Here is an 18,272-nt window from a genome sequence, read left to right as displayed (position 1 = left end):
GTCTTTTTAATTCAGTAAAAGAAAAAAAATTTAAGAAGAAACAAAGAAATATTTTATAACAAAATTTCCGAGTAGAATTTTCACGCGTGCCGTAAGTATTTATGTGTATATGTATTTGGAATAAATATGTAAATTTTATTTTATTTTACCTGCATGATTGGATTCCTGTATCTGAATCGGTTTTTTGTTTTTTCGTCCCATCACTGAAAACGTATTATTAAAATACAATTGTATTTGAGTTCTCTTTGGAAGGCACCAATTTTTTAGGGATTCGTTCAATGTTTGTTATGATAACCAATATTTAATAAATCTTCTGAAGAAGAGAGAGATATAAAAAAGATTAAAATTAGATTGGTTTACGATAAAATTTATGTGCACAATATAGTATGATATCTGTATTAATATCTTCGGGTTTTCAGAACGAATGTTAATTCTAGACTACTTTAGACTAGAATCATCGCAGTAGCTGAGAGCGCGTTTGTATGTTGTATTTCTTATATTATCGTTACTGTTTGTTTTTCTTAACTTAGGTCAAATCCAAATATAATATGAGTGTGTTATCACAATCGATATCATGAATATAATATGAACTACGACTTGAAAGATAATTTCAATCACATTAAATAGTTTAAACAAATAGAATAAATTTAATTTTTGTTTTATAATATATCTTCTAGAGGGGCATTATCTTGCCATAAAAAAACAAATTTTTTTATTGCTTTTGTTAAAAAATTACTTGTTAATTAGTAGAACCTGTTAATATTCACACGATGTGTGTGTATGTATGTATGTGTCGATATGTATCGATGTATAACCTTTGTAACGAATAGAAATATCATACTTCAATGTTCAATGTACATACATTTTCGTTTTCAGTTTTTAGTTGTAAGTATAATTAATTTACATAAATTTCTAATTCGCCTAGAATTTATCCCGAATTTAATTTTAAAATGAACATTGCATACTTGCATTCGGTCTTACAAGGTTAATATTATATTATATTGATAATATTATATTATAATGATAATTCTTTTGCAATTAAAATTATTATAATTTTTAATAAATATTTAAATATTGTGTTGTTAAGTAATATAGTCGCTTATATAATGAGGATAATAGGTTTGCTTTTTTATTTTCTAAAGTGAGCGCGAGTGTGGTGTAGCAGACAGCGCACTGATCTGATATACTAGAAATCCCCGGCAGAACCGAAAAATTTTTATACACTCGTAGCTCCTCTTGGAAGGCAATGGCAAATCACCGAGTACTTGCTCAGGAAACTTTTTTATCAAAAATTACCGTTCGGAATCGGCGCTTAAACTGTTGTAGATCCCCATATACCTTATTGTACGATCAGAGTGCGCGCATAAGTATATGAGAGAGGCGCCTACGCGCTGAGATAGCGTACATGACACTTGATATAATAAAAATTCCAATTGTGCTAATATAATGTGAACATGTGACAAATACATATACAGTGAGAGCAAAAAGTATTCGTACAAGAAAATTTTTTATAAAAAAAGTCTTATTTGTAGAAAATAAACATTAATTAGCAATTTTATACAATGAATATATTCTGTTCTAACATATACAAATGAGCTTCGCATGTATTTCTGATATTATTCGCTAAATTTTACAACTGTACGAATACTTTTTGAGCATTCAAACAATGAAACTTTTAATTTTCGCTTATTTTTCAGATGATATATTTTCTATAATTAATATATATTGGGGGTATACATATAATTTTAAGAAACATACAGTCTATTTTATACTTTATAAATAAATTGTTAATTACCCAGCAAGAAATGATCGTCAATTAAACGTCGAATCGACGTCAAATTGGTATTAAAATCATCATATCGATATCGATTCGATAATTCATTTCTTGCTGGATAATATTTAATTTTTAAAAATTCTCCGTACGAATACTTTTTGTACTCACTGTATTCGTAAGTCAAATCTATATTTGACAATAATATGCGCAATAAAGTAATAAAAATTTTAAGTGACTGTCTCTCCTATTAGGATTATTACATTAATATTTGTAAATAGAATATTTGTTAAAAATATTAATTTTTGTAAAAAAAAGTTTATATACAACGCTGAGCATGTATTTAAAATACTTTTATTTAACTGCTTCAAATCCCGTATACATTGTAATGTATGTACATCGTTTGAAGACATTATCCGTTAAAATCATTTAATTTTGTCGACATCATCTAAGATTTGATGTACATAATAATGCATGTTGAAAAAATAATCAAAGTATTGAAAAAAATTAATTGTTTAGCATGAATTATTTATTTAAATACGCTAATAAATTGAATTAAAAAAAATTTCTTTAACATGGTTTCAATAAAGTCAAGTCTGAAGGGGTAACACAGCTTTTGTAATAGAAGTGTATCTTGTATTTTGTATTTCAGCGAAGCACATGACAGTATTTTGTATTTAAAATCGAAATATATAAGTTTTTTGTACTTTGTAATTCAAATAACATTAATTACACTGCTCGACGTAATTTTTGCTGTTTGAATAAAAGATACCATTTCCGATGTATTTTCGCGCGCTGAACACGAATCCGGTAATGAAATTTCTATATCAGGTCAGGTTTGTGAGAAAAGTGAAGTTAAAGGTGTCAAAATTAACGTTTTTTGACATATTTGTGATTTTTGTGCTAGCGAAGTAAATTTTTTTTTCTACTTTTTCATTTACGCCATCTTAAAGTGCCAATTTTTATCTTTAAAATGTATTTTTTCTAACACCGTACATTTTTTTTTCACCGAGATAATTTCTGCGTAGTCACGCAAAGAAAAACGTTCTGTGCTAAAAATGTTTTTGAAGAAAAAGTTTTAAGAACTGTGTGATGATTTTAGTAGCAAAGTTTTTAAGGTCAACTAAATCCGAATCTGAAATCAAATTTTCGAAATTCAAAATGGAGGATCCAACATGGAAAAATTTGTCATCGCAAAAAAATGTTTATCACTAAAATTTGTCATTTGCGCTTTAATTTAATTTAAAAAATATTGTTTACAATATTAATTTTGACATTTTAAACATTTGTAAAAGAATTTAAAATTTAAATTAAGTAAAAAAATTTTTATTAATTTCTTTTTCTTCAAAAACATTTTTGGCACAAAACGTTTTTCTTTGTGACTACGCAGAAATTATCTCGGTGAAAAAAAAAATGTACGGCGTTAAAAAAAATATATTTTAAAGACAAAAGTTGGCTCTTTAAGATGCCGTAAATAAAAGTAAAAAAACAAATTTACTTCGTTAGCAAAAAAATCAGAAATATGTCAAAAAACATCAATTTTGACACTTTTAACTTCACTTTTCTCAAAAACGTGACGTGATAGAGCAATTTCATTGCCGGATTCGTGTTCAGCGCGCGAAAATACATCGAAAATGGTATTTTTTATTCAAACAGCAGAAAAAAAGTCTTAAAACGTCGGGCAGTGTTATCAATCTTATTATAGTATTTGAAATACAAAATATTATACTTTTATATGCTCCCATGAAGAACAATATACACATTGCATATGCTTCATTGCATAATACAAGATACAATTGTCTTACAAAGTTGTCTTACATATTATTTTTCCATTAAAAATATTTCAAATACGTGTCCAGTCCTGTTTACATATATTTGAATGTAAATATATAATTATATATAAAATGATCCTTTTAATTGTCTCTTTCTTATTATATTTTATATGTATGTATACGAACAGAGATTATACACATTACATAATTACGTAAGCAGGGATTTGGACCGAAATTACATTCTGGAATGAAATTTTGAACCAGTTACGGTTATAGTCCGTGACTACCGAACTTTCGGTTACGCTGTCGGTTCCAATCCTTTTAGTAGCAGTAACGGTGAACGTTATAGGTGTATAATTGTCGAAAACCGAAACCGAAAAAGGATCGAGATTCAAATCCAAATCCGGTTTCGGTATAACAGTTTCGATAAAAGAACTGAAACCGAAAGTTGGATTTAGCTTTAGATCGTCATTTGGAACCGTCATTGGACCGAAGATTTTCGGTTCGAATCCCTGCTTGTAAGTAAAGATTTAATTTATAATTAAAATTTAAAATTTATATTTAAATTTCAACCTTCTACGGATATTGCAATCAGTCATCGATATATTTAATGTACGAAGCACGTTCTTCGAATGTTTTCTGTTCAACGATCTCAAGTAATATCTCAGGATTAATTTTAATTTTCTCTAAGAATTCTGTGGTGTATTTGATGTCATCTAAATGTAATTTGATGAATCTTTTTGCGTAATTCGCCAAATTTACCGCATTGTTATTAATTGCAATATTTAAATATGTTACAGCATTCTCTTTTGTTATTAATGATGTTAAATATTTTTCACACATTCCTTTAAGACCTATTATATCAAATTTATGAGCTGCTGCAAGAAGTGGAATCAACGTACTTTTTTTATCATCATTATATGCATCAAATTTGCATTCAAAAACATCCTTAGTGGTTATATAAAATATTACAATTTGGAAAATACTGTACTCTACATCAATTATTTCTATTTCCTCTTCTATATCCTCAATTCGTTTTTTTAACATTTCATTAAAGACAGGACTGGCCGCACATACTAATGATTTATTTACACGAAGACGTTTCCCATCTACTACAAATGTAACGAATAAATTGGATTCATGAGAAGCGAAATTATTCATAGCTTCTGTTAATTTTTGTGTCTCTATCATCATATTTTCATACATAGTGATATGTACTATATTTTCGTATGATTCAAACGTAAAGTGTATCGAAAGTGTGTTGTTAGGTAAGCATTTTGTCCCTTTTAATCGAAAGGTTTGGAAACATACTTCGTATAATGGATCAGTATTGGAATAAAATCTCTTCCAGTTTGTGCATAAAATTGCTCCCTCAGTACCTTGGATATAAATATTATATCTATAAATATTAATCTGTTCTTTATAATCGGTACAACGAATAAACAAGTACAGTTTATTGTTTTTTCTATTAATGCACATATTAATCTTATAGGGCTCCCCTTTAATGTCACTAGATGTTAAAGTATCCATAAAGTTGTATATATTCCAGAAATTTGCAATACTCCATACAAAATTAGTTATTTTTACATAACACTTTGTTCGACAATGATGAAGGTCGTGCTTCGTCACTATTTGATCCCCATTACTTGTGGGCATCTCTTGAATTATGTCTGTGAACAATTGAAGCACTTAATAATTATTTTTACAATATAACTGAAAAATTTTGAAAATTTTTGTTAATATTCTAAAATCTATACATATATCATGACTTTAGGATTTATTATTAAAAATACAATCAAAGTTATAAATAAAAGAACATTGCGTTTAATATATTTAATACATTGTTATTATTGTCTGGAACATATTTAATAATCTTTATAAAAATTGAAATTTATTACAGATTAACACTTTTATGAAAATATTTAATTTTCTATTTTGTAAATATACTACATAGCGGGTTAAATGGTTTCTTTTCATTTCATGTAATGCAAAAAGTATACAATAAATTATATGATAATATAAAGAATGCATATGAAGTTTATTATTAAAATGATATATAACATGTTAACTTTTGCTTATTTGAAATCAATTATAAACGCATATTTGGATGGCTTAAATTAGTCTTTGCTATTTTTAATAAAGAAGTATTGTTTTAGAAGAAATGCAATTAAATATATTCTTAAGATCTTAGAAAAAAGTTAATAAATAATATGTAATATAATCTTTGCTCACTTTATATAAAAATAAATTATAAATGCATATACTTGGACGATTTAAAATTGTCTTTGCTATTATGTATAGAAAGATATTGTTTTTTAAAAACGCAGTAATTTATATATACAAAAAATATGCAATATATATTTTTATGATCTATATTATATGTTAAAACTGATAAAATATACATATATTCATAACGATATACAATGAGTACAAAAAGTATTTGTACAGAGAAAATATTTTATTTTTAAATAAATATCCAGCGAGAAATAAGTCATCGAATTAATATCGATACGATGATTTCAACACCAATTTGACGTCGATTCGACGTTTAATTGATGATCATTTCTTGCTGGGTAATTAACAATTTATTCATAAAGTATAAAATAGACTGTATGTTTCTTAAAATTATATGTATATATACCAATAAAATATGTATTAATTATAGAAAATATATCATCTGAAAAATAAGCGAAAATTAAAAGTTCCATCGTTTGAATGCTCAAAAAGTATTCGTACAGTCGTGAAATTTATAATATCAGAAATATATGCGAAGCTCATTTGTATATGTTAGAATAGAATATATTCATTGTATAAAATTGCTAATTAATGTTTATTTTCTACAAATAAAACTTTTTTTATAAAAAATTTTCTTGTACCAATACTTTCTGTTCTCGCTGTATAACGTATCACTTATTTTTTGAAACGAAATATTATATTTACATTTACGATAACAATCTCTTTAAGAAAAATAATATGACTTAATGTATTTTAAATGAACTTATTTAATTAAAGTATATGTTACAGATAAGTTAGTATTTATTTTTACAAAGAATGTGTGTGATTTGATACGATAATATTTAGAACATAATTACATATTACGCAATGCCAAGTAAACACATTTAATCTTATTTTTTAATCCAGTAGAAGAAAAAAAAATTGGAAAAGATACGAAGAAATATTTTATAACAAGATTTCCGAGTAGAATTTTCGCGCATGCTTAAGCATTTATATGTATATGTATTTGGAATAAATATGTAAATTTTGTTATATTTACCTGTCTGATTGAATTCCTGTGTCTGAATTTTCTTGTTTTTTCGTCCCATCATTAAAAGTGAATTATATTTTCAAATGGTCATTAAGTGGAGGTTACTGCATACAGAATACGATTGTATTTGAATTCTTCTTGGAAGGCAGTTTTGTAAGGTTTCGTTTGCTATTAGATATATTATAACCAATATTTAATAATTCTGAAGAAGAGATATATATATATATAAAATTTGAATCAGATTGGGGTTCACGATAAAATTTATGTGCAATACCTGAATGATATTTTCGTCTTTCCAAAACGACTGGCAAATATAGACTACTTTAAATCGGCAATTTCACCGACAGGCAGACCGTCGTATCTAAAAACCTTTGTATACATTTCTTATATTGTGTACCACTACCGTTCGACTTGCTTAGCCTAGGTCAAGTCTGTATTCTATAATATGTGTATGTAGTCGTAATCGAGGTCGTAATCGTGATTATAAAACGAAATGTCGCTTAAAATGTAGATAAACCAATCATTCGAAAAGTTTCCTCGTATAGCAAATAGTATAAAACTGTAGAAGAAAATCGCTTTTTGGTATCACAAGAGCTGGCTTCAATAGAACTTTTCCATCTCGCGAAACATTCTCTCTTTCGCTTGACTAACACTATCCTTAATAGACACGCGATTGAAATTACTCGCTGGTGCTAGTCGGTATATGTGTACAAAAGGCGAACAGCGCAGAGTCAACTCTCACGCGGTTACTCTCACTGGAAAAATCGAAGATCAAAGCCTTCGAAAATTACATTGGCTGGACGACGAGGTCGCCAGTGACGGGAACGCTTCTCCGATACGCTCGCGTTCACTCGTAAACCGCCACCGAACGCGCATCCCCTGGCTTTTATTTCAAAGACATTTCATTGCCGTTTTACTGTCATCCTATCTCGAATTTCCTGGAGCAAGTTGCGTGGGGTTGATACCAAGCTGATCCTCGTGCATGAGCGAACGTCGTCTTCGCGGAGAGCTTTATATGCCGGTGATAAAAATCCGAAATAATTTAGCTCGGTAAATCGTTCCGAAACTCCGAAACACTGATGACGCAAAAACAACGAGAATGTTAACGAAGTTATATATTAGATTGGCTATTAAATCTTTCTTAAATGTTTCTTGCAATTACCTAGAAGATAAGAATTAAACGTTTGCATTTAAATCAGGTTTTCTAACTTTGCGCAGAGCATACGAAAACAGGTTCAACGTCTTTTTCTGCTTTTATCGATATTTAAGTTTGTAATAGTTAAAAATATAATTTTATTATACGGTCCAAGTTTAGATAACAATAAGATATTTATATAATTTATAGCCTCTTATCGATTATGTTATGCGAAAAGCGTGCTCTTAAATTAAAAATAATTGGTGTAGCGTATATATATTTAAAAAAAATATCTCGCATGCAGAATTAATTTGCAGAAAACTTATTTTTTGTGATACGTCAACCACGCGGTAATAAAATATCGCAGTGCGCGAATTCATTTATTAGATTCCGAATACAGTTTTGCCAAAAGAAAAATACGCGAGACATCCATTTCTCGGAGATAGTCGATGGAATACCCTTCTCGAATACATCGCTGTACACGAGTCGAAGTATTGCGCGTTATCTAAATTTATTTATTAGGCGCTATTATAATTCTTACAATTGCTTATCGCTCGACCTCCCGTTGCCGTGGTGGAAAGCATAACTCAGACTATCTCGCTTCTCCGCGCGCGCCACGGCAATGTTTTCCCTCAGCCAAACCTTTAACGTTAAATGGAATTCTGTCGGTATGCCATAAGGCGTACTACTACCGGGATGAGCTTTATCGTGCCGTACGAGTTATAATACGAGCTTGGCGTGATAGATGAATCATCGCAATCGTTGCCTCGTTTCCAGAATGTATATACCTACGAACGTCGACGAGCGCGCGATTCGCGGCGTGAGAAATTCGACTTGGACGTCGACGCGGCTATCGATCAAGCATTCCAAAACCACACGGGAGTGCAAACTTCACTCGTAGCATATGACTTTAATAATGTCACGCAATTATATATGAATTTATGTGTGCGAATGAAATATATTTATCTATTTATTTGTTTGTATATCACCTATATATATATACGAGCATTTCGTAAATGTCAATATTTGACGTTGAAGGAAAGATTCACGAATTTGCAATTAAAATTTGTTATTAATTAATTTATCCATATCAATTAGATTGCTAGAATGTATTACAAGCAAACACACACACACAAAACACACACACAACACACACACACAACCAAAAAAATGAAGCAAATATTAAAAATTAATATCGATATGGAAATTTTAAAAATGACAGATCGATAAATATATATACATTTAAGCGTAGTTTTTTTATACGATCTCGAAAATTATATAATTGTAACTGCAATTCCGAGATTTGTATTAAGATTTCTGTGCTTCTAATTAAAGATTTTGATTTTTTGCGTGCAGTACACTCTAGCAATCTTCCGCAAATTAATATAGATAAATTTAAATTACTGATAACAAATTTTAATTGCATTTTTCTTGAGTCTTTCCTTTAATGGCATTATTGGTGTTTGTGGAATGCTCGGTGTACAAGTAAAAAAAATGAATAAGTATATGTTTCATTTGCATACGTAAAATATGACTGCACGATATAAGCAAAATTATATATAAATAATATACGCTCTGCGAGTAAAGTTTTGTACTTGAAGTTACACTGTAAAGATATTGTACGGTATTTTTAAATAGCTGAATTATTAGTCGACATTATCGAACTATTCGTCGCGATGATTTGGATTTTGCGACGGTACAAGTTGTGACAACGGTGCCCGTGCGTAAATCATCGCTCTAACATCACGGATCGTTACGTTCACAGTTTATAGCGCTGAAAACGCTCGTTGTTCTTCGAGGCCATTAGACAAGGAGATTTCATCCGTTCATCCGAGCGGCGGGTGCTGCAGCAGTGAAACAATTTCCAGCATAGTTTCCAAGTGCCTAACATTACTAGCTGAAAATTTTCGTCACGCTCACAAGGGGATGGGATGCACGCACACGCACACGAACACGAATACGCACACGCCCACGCGCCCGGAGATTGATCGTGTGTGCGTTGTTAAAGTCGTTAGCAACGCGAGTTAACCGAGTCACAGCGTTACAACCGGCGGCACTGCCGTCTTTATTGAATTACAACTTAGACACATCCGGATGCAAGGTACATGGATGCTGGGTTTATGCCGCGCGGATTAGCATGCAAATTCGCCGCATTGAATTTCATAGTTTCGACAGCTGTAACAACCGAATAGATTCGTCGTGACGCGACGCGACGCGACGCGACGCGGACCAGCACCGACGACGGTCTACCAATCCCCTCTAGTTTGCCGTCTCCTGATAAGCGAATTGTTTCGTCGGATCGTGCTATAACTGAGCGCAGAATAACTCGATCCAACGGCTGCACTACTATCAGCGAGATTAATACGTGGCTCCTAATGAAAACGGGAATCAAGCGAAGATGGACGCAATGGCGAACACGCGCTATATCCCAATCGCGTTTCAAAGCAAATCGATGTTAAATGTAAATTGAAGAAGAATTGGATTTCCCATATACGTTAATCATTTATTCACGCAAAATATTGCCGAGTAATGAACAAGCGAAATAATATTTATTGCTTTGAACGTAGATTCAATATCAAAAGTCGTTAAAATGCATGTCTCCTCTCCCCCGATCGAATTCCCCCCCCCGCCACTCGATTCACAGCCACACTGCGACAAATGTCATGGAAAATATTAATCCAAATGTACCAAAAGTAAAATTTATTGCTTACAATGTAACAACTGCTTTATCAGAGTTATTCTTTTTAATTCGTCATGGACATTTATTGCTACTGAATAAATCAGTATGAAAAAAAATTTCACTTTAATTATTCGTGAGTTTAATGCATGGCGCGAACAATTTATTCAGAATATTGTTTTTTTATTTAAATAGTTTTTAAAGTTTCATGTAAAATTTCCTTTATTTATATCCATTATAGTGAGGTCGTGTTCCAGTTTTATGACACGTGTAATTATTACATGAAATTTAATATCATGTACATTTAACTCTGTAGTATCTTACATGCATACGGCTCGCATATATAAGTCTCGTTCTAGGTCGTCGGCGTAATCATTCCTAACTGGGCATTATCGCACCCATGACGATGTTAGCAATTTTTTTCTTTCTCAGCGTCTTAACGTCCTTACGATCTTCACACGCGGAGCCCCCTTTTATCATTTCCATGGATCTTCCAGTCTCATTACATCGTTTCGCAATAGAACTTAACCGCGTCCCGTCGTCACGAAAAACAAAACGCTAATCGGGGTTGTCGGAAATTAGTTTTTACGAGATCATTCATTGTCGTCTGTTGCGAAATGGAAACAATTTCGAGAGCGCAGGGGAGCTAAATTAATATTCTAACGACGAAAGAGCAACTTACAATATTTCCGGCGCACAACACGCCGATTTAATTACGCAAATAGGGGAGGGACGAGGGAGAATGCGATATCCCGCGTATTCCAATAACTCGTCATTGGCCCGATCAAATTTACTGCCGCGCGTGTGTATCGATGCCGCCGCGAAACCGCGAACGTATGTTGCTATGAGCAAAATTCAATACCGCCCAACCACAGGGAGAGCCGCTTGGTGAACCCGTATTTATCGTCGACGGTGAGCCTTGCCTTGCCTTGCCTTGCCTTGCCTTACCTTGCCTTGCCTTGCCTCGCCTTACCTCGCCCTGCTTCGCAAATGCAGCACGAGTTGCCGGTAAGCGGCTTGCTAACGCGATTCTCGCTCGTATATGGGTTAAGGCGCGTGAGTACGGTACCGACTTTCGCGTAAAAGCGAAACGCCCTTACGGGCTCGTGGCACGAGCCCGACTTCGCGTAGTATGCTCTTAGCATGCAAGCGCGAGTACGGGGAGACCATGCACACGAGTCGCTCGTATATTTCGCCAACGCTAACTTTCGTGCCGTTATGTTGTCGTTATTCGTGTTCGTTCGTGGCCGCTAAACTTGTACGTCGAATCGTACCGTAATAATGTACCCAAAGAAGATATCTTAACCACACTTTTGGGTATCTCTGTCCCTTAACTTTCCTTTATTTATTCGGCATTGCTCTTCTGGCGACCTGAAGGATATCTCCGATTTCGTTTTACATTTCTTCGATTTTTACCACAATCAGTAAAATTATACTCATAAAATTATTTTAAGCGCTTACGTCAGTTTCGAAATCAGGGATGAATACTATTTAAGAATTATAAATTATGGGTGTAAAAACTCTAATAAAAAATGTTCAAAACTTTTCGAATAAAATTTACACCGTGTAACACAAATGCAGCCAGACAATTATAAAAAAAAAGGATAGGCAGGCAAAGCTCTTTCATACTAAATTCATATGCTTTCCATTATCTCTTTTGAATATTTTCTATTTTTCTCATTCAATGTGTTTTTTCATGGAATTTTCTTGACAGTTTTATTCATGTCACGCCAACCTTTTCTTCATTATTTTTAAACGTCCGACAATATCGGAATTTTAACGAAGTAATATACGCTACAACAAGAATCTTTTTATAGGACAAGTAAATGAAAGAATCTCTCACAACCATCTATACATTGATCCTCAAGTATTTAAAAGGTGCACACACATACGTAGCAAGAAATAGAAAATACAATATATATCATTGTACCGCTTTACTGAGAGAAGAATTTAATTTTATCGGATTGCAAGTGGTATAAAATAGAACATTGGATAATAAACAATTCGTGTAACGTATCATGTGTTTACGAAATTTATATATGTATTTAAGCTATAAGAGTAATAAGAGAGAGAGATTAAATGAAATCTATTTACACGATAGATGAGGTTTTTCTAAAATGTTATGACAAATAGTATATTTTATTTTTCCGCAAAATTATTTTTAAACGTTAAGCCATCGAATAAACCGATACAATAGCCAGAGCTTTTATTCGATATCGAGCAATCGATGAAATTCCAGATATAACACGGTGGAAAATAGACCGAGCAATTTTGTTCGAGGTATTTCGATCAGAGATTGCATCAGGAATAATATGCAACGTCGATTGTACGATTGCTAAACGCAAGCTCGTACGGCGATCGGGAAGATAAGTCGCAAGTTGCATCAACAACATACGAATATCGTCATAATCGAGGATTTGCCGGTGATTTTCTTGGCTACTCCTGCCTGCCGATCTCCCGAATAGGAACATCTGACGTCGCGCCAGGAAGTGTTCTTCGTAACTGTCGAAACTGAAAGTTTCCAAGGAGATCGCGGGACAGCAGAGATGAGAGGAGGACGATCAAAGTCACGTCTGTTAAGTTTCGAAAAGGAGTCAATTAAAAGTTCCAGGAACTTGTCTCTTCTGTGCCGTGCATACGGATTTTCTACGGCGAAGTAGCATTCTGGAATTTTTCACTTCGCCAGTTATTACGGTACGGCGAATCCTCGTCTCGAATCCGCGAACGAATCGAATATAATGCGCCACAGTCGGATTTTCAGTCGCTTGCTTCTCAGGATCTACCTCGCTTTCGACGGTTCTGCGGAATTGAATTTTGCGAGAAGAAAGTGGCCAAACGCGAACAAAAAAGGATACGAGAGGAATTTGAGTCTCCCCGTACACTGCACTTGTTGCCGTTGGAGCAATTTTGAAAAAGTATCCTGCTTTTTCAAACATAACGTGAATTCCATGCTACGTGGAAAACAACGGTGTCTTGAATCTTAAAGAAGCAACATAAAAACCACTCCTACGTGCCTGGACTAGCTGGCACGGCTGCCGACATCCTGGGAAAACTTTTAGATTGCGCGTCACCTCATTTTCAAATCCGCGTGGGCCTCTTCCGCGATTTTGCCGAATCTGGAGATGTTTCGAGCAAAGATATATCTGAGAGATATCTTTTCTCTGGAGAAAAGCACGATTGCTTGCGGAAACAAAGATATACGAAGAAAAATTTCGATATACCTTGCAAAATATTTACGTTTTATTTAAATTTTAATCATATTTAATAAAAGGAGCGTATTTAATAAAAAAAAATGTATTTTCATGTCATTATAAATATTATCAAGAGACACGGTAGTGTCTCGTGCCAAGTGGCCGCGCAGCGCGAAATTGCCCTGTGTCTTTTACACGAGTCAGCGAGTTAAGAGCTCCGAAATTATCGCCTCAAAAAGTCTTCTTTTCGTATTTTCGACAGTAGATGGCACTCGTTTATTGCTCTCATTTATCGATTTATTTATCCATAGTTTCGTTAGCACTGTATTATATCTCGACATTTCACTGTATAGTTACTTTAATAAGTTACTTTTAAATTAAAAGTGTATAAAATATAAAAAACGGGCCGCTTAACGTGTAAACGTCATTGCGTATACCCATATTCATGCCGTTATCTCCATCCGCCATTTTGTTCAGCCATTTTGAATTTCCAAATTTTGAACACAAATTCGAAACGAGCAACCCCAAAAACCTCACGATACAAATTTTCACCGAAATCGAAGAACATTTAAAATTGCGGTAACATTTCCGTCCGCCATATTGGTTCAGTCATTTTGAATTTCGAAATTTTTATCACGATTTCGGAACGAGCGATCCCTAAAACCCCCGAATACGAAGCTCTCGTGTATTATCCGATAATTACATATGCAATCACGAGAAATCATTGTATAATATTAAATAAAATCGTATATTTTACCAAATTACTTCATAGTAGAGAAAAAAATTATTTGTAATCAGATGAAATCATGTAATCTGTGGGACAATATTTCAGCTAGTGGTTACCCCCTCGGGATTATGTTATCGCAGAAAGCGATACAGAGGCAACATGCAAAAAATGTGCCATAACAATGAAGTACAAAACAGTAACAGATTTAACAAAACATTTGAAACGTAATCACAAGTAATATACTACGAGTTGTGGATACCTTGTAGTATACCTACTTATGCTTATGTCTCAAATGTTTTGTGAAGTCTGTTACTGTGTTGTACTTTATTGTTACGGCACATTTTTTGTATGTTGCTTCTGTATCGTTTTCTGCGATAAAATAATCCCAAGTCCAATGGAACTTCACTTCTTTCTTTTCTTCTTCTTTTAATTTGTCTGGATGTGCCTTCACCAAGTGTTTATGTAAAATAGCTAAGGATCTATTATGTATAATGAATTTTGCATTACAATAATTGCATTTTGCCTCTTTGCTACTTGTTAATTTTGTGTAATGTCCAACGACGAACTAGGATTAGAATGTCCTCTGCTTCTTGTTCTGCCATTATAACGTTTTGTAAGGAATATTATTAACTGATCATAGAAGGTACAGAAACGATGTATAAATTTATTCGCAAAAATTGTTTATAAATATTTAAAGACAGAGGTATGTACTTATGATTCTTTGACGGAATACGTATAAATATTGATGTTTGTATTTTTGAATCTGATAACGAGATTTAAGAGATCTATTTATATAGCTCTCATATTACAATATCTAGCTCTTATATTAATATTATGTTAAGTAACAGCATTTCCATTCCGAAACGATCTTTCAATCAAATTTTAAATTTTCGTTATTCTAGACAATCTAGACAACGCCAATTAATCCACAAAAGACAACGAAACGTAAAATATGATATAGCAATTCATTTATCGAAGCGCAAAATGCAAAATATATTCTCTAAATCTTTTGGAGTGAAAATTCAATCAATCTTGAAGAAAAAAATGAATACTTTTCCCTCTTGATTAAACAAAAAGTGGCACATTTTCACTCTTTTGAAGTAAGATTTCTTTTGGAGTGAGATTTATTCCAAAGGAACAAAATCTCACTTCTTTTTTTGGAACGAGACTTTATTCCTTAGATTTTACTCCAAAAGAGTAAAATCTTACTTGAAAAGAATAAAATAAATCTCACTCCTCTTAAAGAGTGAAAATGTTTTCATTTTTTTCAAGACTGGCTCAATTTTCAGTCTTTTTGAGTGAAATTTCACTCCAAAAAATTTAAAGAGTATATTTGGCACGATTTAATTTTATAAAATATTAAATACTTATTTTGAGATGATAATTTACCGACATTTTACTGACGCTTTAGTGTTTATTATTACGGTGTCTCCGTTGTACTTAGCGCTGTGTATAAGCAAGGTCGTGCTACTACTACTTTCATTCGTTCAATGAAACTCGAGTTGGCAGGCGTAGCGCAAACTGTTCTGTGTATCGTCGTGCATTACCTCTTGAAACGTGGTTGCGACAAGTGCTAGAAGATATACATCGTAATAATACTTCATGCTTATTAGAGTAAGTGATTGCTAACTCGCGTAATTAAAGTTCCATAAATGAATTAAGATGACGACTGCTCATTGCAAAGCAAATATTTTATTTAGTAGAAATTAGAATGACTGAAAATAGGAATTATTAATTTTTTTACTATATTTATGGATAATAACAAACATATGTTTTTAGTAATATTTAGTAATCATTTTTTTTTCATAAAATAATTTTTTAACAACGTTTTGATTTGAATACATCCATTCCATAGAACTTTGAATTTTTGATTTAAATATAATTTACCATTGACAATGTGAAATATATGAATAAAGAGAAAAAACGGTATTACACATCGTATATTGATAACTGGTTTAAAATACAAGGAAAAGAACATTTAACAAATTTATTTCACAATTTGTAAAATATTTCATGTCGATGATACTGACTTGTATACGGCTCTGTGGTATTTGTTTTAGTATGCCAAACCACTGCGTACCGTTGTCGTTCACGCAACGAATTTCGAGTTGACAGTTAACGCGTACTGTTCTGTATCTCTTCGCATTACTCATCGAAATGCCTATCAAGTACTAGAAGATATCAAACGCGATAATTTACTAACAATTGAAAATTCGTTGATTATTTGAAGAAATAAATAGTTTGCACAATTTATTTGTTTTACAAAATCGAATCGATTGAATTTCTTTTACAGAATCAAACGGATGGAAATCATAAATTATTATTTTATCGCATATACAGACAATAATTTCTTTAATGGTTAGATTATCTTGCAATGAAATTTCTTTAAATTTTTCTATGATATAATCGTTACTTATAATTTTTAGATTAAAGCAAGAAGTTTGCTGCGGATCGAGTAATTTAAACAATAGAAAATGATACATTGGCTGTTAATTAATAATACGTGTATCTCGTTGAATTTGCACGTTGGAAATATATTTCGACTTTATTTATAATCGTACCATATCGCACAGTATTAACGATATCGAAATGATGTTTAATTAATAAGTACGATCGTAATTAGATCCTTATTTTAATATTTTTCAACCGCATGATATTGATTCAGCACGGTTTATTAAAATTCTCTGGCTGTTCCACATTTCGTTCAATTTTGTGAGAATCACAGACGTCAACAAATCATAGAGCTTCGTATTTTTTCTTTGCGTTATTTTTGCGGTCGGATTATTTAAATCGGATTCCGTCACAACGTACAATAATAAAATGCGCGTTGCGTGTGACGTTATAAATGACATGCAAAATGCCCTGTAATTATCTTATTCTAATGATTAATACGCGCGATTATAATTAACCGTGTTTTCGCGAGCGTTATATTACATGAGTGTAATGTAATGAATGTTTTTGAGAGAAGGAAATGATTGAAAAGCATCAGGCGGTGGCAGAGCCAATCTTGTGGTGTGTGGGAGTAAATTATCAATTTTTATTTCATTTGCACAACAGTCCAATAATAGTCTCTTCACTTATGTAATATTACGGAATATTTTACAAAAATTACATAATATTTTAGTTTTACGTGAAGAAATAATTGTTGTGTTTTTTATAATCAACTGCATATAACTTGATTGATTTCTAATCATCAAAATGTGATTATTGAATTATTTGTAATATTCATTGCAGATTCTTATTCCAAGACTGTTTTAAACAATATCTTAAAATGCTAATACAGTTCTGTGATTGGTTTATATACACCATCGTAAGACTATAGGTCTTAAATACTTAAGCTGGTTTTAAATATAAGAATCAACTATGAGTTCCGGCCTATGAATCTTTATTGTGATTTATCTCACCTTTACACTTTTCGTAAGATTTACTTAATGATTATAAATACAGGCTTTAAAGATGTAGCGACATTCTTCACATATTCACGGTGTCTGAAAAGATATATTTCGTTCGCAATCTGTCTTCAGCTCCAGCTAGGAAAGATGCGGAGATCAAAATGAGATACTCACGGGAATTTAATATTTTTCGCATCCAGGCAACAGCCGTGAAGCGACAGCACATAGCCACAAAACTCCTTTCGCACAACTGCGTTTGTCGTCATCGCGGCGGTGGCGAAACGAGCGTCATACGTGCAAATTGAAACACGCTCCGCCAGTCTTAATTAAGTCGCTTGCAAT

General features: G+C 32.5%; 1 long non-coding RNA gene across 1 annotated transcript; it reads right to left on the bottom strand.

Moving 5' to 3' along the window:
* Nucleotides 1-15,055: 15,055 nt before the first annotated feature.
* Nucleotides 15,056-16,687, bottom strand: LOC108758752 (uncharacterized). Its single transcript, XR_001939960.1, has 3 exons — nt 16,569-16,687; nt 15,932-16,111; nt 15,056-15,133 (listed from the first exon to the last, which is right to left on the bottom strand). It is a non-coding gene; the product is annotated as an uncharacterized LOC108758752 (long non-coding RNA).
* Between the last annotated feature and the right edge of the window lie 1,585 nt (nt 16,688-18,272).

The sequence above is a fragment of the Trachymyrmex cornetzi genome, unplaced genomic scaffold, assembly GCF_001594075.2.
Source record: "Trachymyrmex cornetzi isolate Tcor2-1 unplaced genomic scaffold, Tcor1.1 scaffold16, whole genome shotgun sequence".
In the NCBI taxonomy this organism is placed as follows: Eukaryota; Metazoa; Arthropoda; class Insecta; order Hymenoptera; family Formicidae; genus Trachymyrmex; species Trachymyrmex cornetzi.
Note: the sequence above shows the minus strand (reverse complement) of the source record. Positions and strands in the feature narration are given on the sequence as shown.